Genomic DNA, 4,012 nt, shown 5'->3' with positions numbered 1-4,012 from the left:
CGAATGGAAAACTCGTTATAACTGTTGTATAACCAAGATGAACGATAATGACTTCAAGTGCTATAGACTTACACATGGTTGATTATCTATAAACTAAGTGAAGTATACTGACGTGTAAAGATAGCCACTTAGAAATAATCTTAGCCTTGGGTCTTTTCTCCCAACATTTTTTTTTCTTGATATTGATGTGGCAATATTTATCTCTATTGCCTATGATAATAAAAATACAATACACTTTGATAAAAGTAAGAGGTAAAAGTTTTTAGCACCATGAAACATAAGGAAATGTATTGAAAGAATACTTAACGTAAGATCGTGGGTGGGCTTGGTAAAGTTTGTGCTTGTCCGACATATTTCCGGAATATCCGGAAATCACGAGAATTTTTCCAACCAATCTATGCACAGCCTATACGTCCATCTATCCATCAATTGCTCTATCTATCCATCGGCTATGAATATTAGGTTGTTCTTGGCGATGGGATGTGTTGCGTTCTTGTAAACTGCTCCAAGACAAACAAAAACTAATCACTCCAAGGAAACACGTATGTAAATTATGTGCGGTATCGAGGAAGCCAAAATATTTCACACATTTACAGCGATGGGTAGGTATTTCTCTGTTTGTAACTATGATTTTTTTTTTCAATGTGCTCAATCACCCATGCGGTGTCCCCTATATGTGGAACATGATGATGGATAAAAAGAAAGGGAATAAGAAGAAGATAGGATGGCGGTCAGCTAATGAGTGTGTGCTCAAGCGGCTAGTATTGGGATAGTGATTGGATATCTATATACTATACCTATATATATTTTCCAGCGAAGAAATTTCGAAAAACTACTAACGTTTACCTACGCTCAAACACAGAAATTATTAATTAAACTTGGCGCATTGTTGAAATAAGGAAAATAACAACTGCAAGTGTTCTTCCGAGAAATATGTCGATCGAAAAACAGTTTCGCGCATTAGTTCAACCATACTAATAGTCAATATTTTAATGGCATTGTTTTATTTGCTGGCCAAAAAAGCGAGGGCTATCTGTTCCATGGTGTTTGCAGGCGAAGATATGTGTCAACTGGATAGCAGGCAAAACGAAATTTTGTTTTTCCTATTAATAGTAATAATGATACGGTCAAGAAAAACAGGCGGTGTGAATATGATAAATTATTTGTCATCGTCGTTTATATATACCAAGGTCGCTAACGCTATACTATGGACTTACAGCGACTTTCGTTGTAATCTCACTTTTTTGCTATTGTGCATATCAGTTGAAGCCTATCTATAAAGGTCCGGAGCATGTTACCTACTTTCGGACAATTCAAGCCTTTGAAGGTGAATCGGCGCAATATAATGGCAGTAACTTGGTATCAACTGGTTGGTGTGCTTCTACTCTGTATGGAATCCGAATTGCGAAAATTTTGCGCCTATTTCTGCTGAACTCTCCGCAGAATATAATTTTGATACCTTGAAACTTGAGAAATTTGATATCGGCCGTTTTCCGGAGATAGCAGAGAAGTATCGCATATCGGATAGTAGTTTGTCACGACAACTTCCCACCGTAATACTTTTCAAGAATGGCAAAGAAGTAGAACGTCATCCAAAAGTAGACGTCAAAGGAAAGTTATTAAAATTCTTTTTTTCGGCTGATAATGGTCGAGCTAGCTTTGATCTGAATAATATGTATAAACAGTGTGTGGAAGATAAACAGAAACAATCCAAAGGGCAACAAATTATGAATATTACCACTAATACTATAGCTGCCATAAAGAAAACGCAATAAATGTTTCAAGGCTGTACAGCATTCAATCGGAAATATTATCATAATTTATTTAATATTCGGCTTGGAAAAAATGATATCAATGTTACGTTCATTGCTTGTATGTTATTAAACGTTTGAGTGGCTTTTTAAGCGCGAATTTTGACAAAAGTGGTAGCGAGAATTCCTGTCTATTTTACATGCTATCACTTCTTGTGTATATACTTTGTTAAGAATTTTGTTGTCCTTCTTACGTCGCTTGTTATTCTACGTTTTCTTTGTTTTCTCCGTTGTTCTAAAAATAAAACCCTTGAGCGGGTTTTTAAATCAGTAGATTAGCAATTTTTAATAGTTGTAAAGTTGCATTTTCTTATCATTTTTAATAAATTATTTGCCATGGATTGTAGAAGATAAAAGTTATAAACGGATCATAATAGGGCCATAATAGTCAAGAAACCGTAGCCTACAATTAAAAGCATATACTTATCTATTATGAACGCAAGAACTCACTAGAATATTACGTAAAAAGAGCCGATCACCCAAATATAATCGTTACTTACAACATATAGGTATAAAAGTTGATACAAATGAGTGCATTAAGAAAATATTTTGCAAATTGTATTTGCCATTTTTAATTGACTTGTTGAACGCTCAAGATTCGTTATAATATGGCGTGTACGCCGAGGACGATTTGAATAATCTTGGCCGTTTCCATTATTTCGAGTAAAATAATGCAATAAAAGTTCGAACAGACTAAAATCGATTTTTTAGTGAACTTGTCTTAAAGTACATAAGTTTATGTATCTATATTTGTGCGTCAAATTGCGAAAATGATGCTCGAGTCGACCTCATTTAAAGTTAGGCTTTTGTTTTTGTTAAAGTTTGCTTTGTATGGAAACATACATTCATACGTAAACAAAGAACTGTCAAATTTAATCACCCTGTGTCTTTAGATGCAGCGTGCCCATGTGCTCAAATGAAATGGTTCGGTAAAATCAATGAAATCACACGCAGTTTAAACGCCATACCGTCGGACTGTTTCAGTTCTTGCAACTACGTTACTGATTAAATTCAATTTTATTAAAGGAAAATTAAAAGAAAATTAAAAATTGTAAAATATTATGAAGAAAATAGTTTTTTACATAGTTTTCACTAATTCTTTTCCTTCTTCTTTATCTCTTTAAGCAATGCTTTTTTATAGGTTCTAACAAATGCTATTAAAATTTACAGAAGTAAAAGTTAAAAATTTGTAACAAGGAAATAAATTGCTTAAATTGTGTGTACGTCGGGTTTTTATAAACTTTACTTGGTGACGGTTGTGGTAAAGCGAACAAATGCTAGATATAAAGTCAACAAATGCAATATAACGGAAATTATTAATTTCATACAAGTGTTTATATTTATACGCCAATCTCTCCATACGATATATTTTATATGAACAGATATTACTGCCTACACTTTAAACCGACATACACTAACAAATATCTGTATATGGGAAGGTAAATAAAAACACGTCAGTATATGGTAAAGTAGTATGCATACAGGCATACGCGCAAACATTATACAGATACCTCTACCATTAGAGGTATATTCGTACTCACACATATCCCTTACCCCTTACGTATGATTTTGCTTATACATCATAGGCAAACATTCATATTCGGCAACAAATCTGTTAAGACGAATTTCGATTTCTCATCATACGAAGAAATAGTATTTCAAAATCATATAATATTTATAAAGAGATAGCCTTTACAACTTTTCCAGACAAATTTTGGTCCGTGCATTATTATAGTCATTCGCGAAACAAATTGAAATTGTTTAGCCGCGTGCTTAAATCTCTCAGTGACAACGGTCGCATTTAGAGGCAAATCGATCAAGCTTGAGAGCACGATTCCCAAATATCTACTCACTCAAATTTTCTGACATTCAGTATCGCAATAATAGCCACACTTGTGGACGAACGGATGGATATCTTTTTTAGCAAGTATTACTAAAGATACGAAAAGATTAATAGACTCTTCTCTCTCAATAATATTATTCTCCAGTTTACCTGGTAGTAGTTTAGTTTTGTTAGGTAGAAACTTTTACTTATTTGTTAGCACAGCTATGGAAAATTTCAATATATTTTTGTTTGAATGTATGTATGCATGTATAAGTATTACACCTGTGCGATAGGGAGTATGTTTGGTTGTTTTCGTGATTCCAGAGTTTATTGATTTCTAGCTGAGTTTTTGGTATCCAAAAGCTACACACGTACA

At 33.7% G+C, this 4,012-nt stretch overlaps 1 pseudogene; it reads left to right on the top strand.

Moving 5' to 3' along the window:
- The first annotated feature begins 933 nt into the window (after positions 1-933).
- Positions 934-1,775, top strand: LOC119639085 (annotated as a pseudogene).
- The last annotated feature ends 2,237 nt before the right edge of the window (positions 1,776-4,012 follow it).

This window comes from Glossina fuscipes, unplaced genomic scaffold (assembly GCF_014805625.2).
Source record: "Glossina fuscipes isolate IAEA_lab_2018 unplaced genomic scaffold, Yale_Gfus_2 111, whole genome shotgun sequence".
NCBI classification, from domain to species: Eukaryota; Metazoa; Arthropoda; class Insecta; order Diptera; family Glossinidae; genus Glossina; species Glossina fuscipes.
This window is presented reverse-complemented; position numbering and strand designations above follow the sequence as displayed.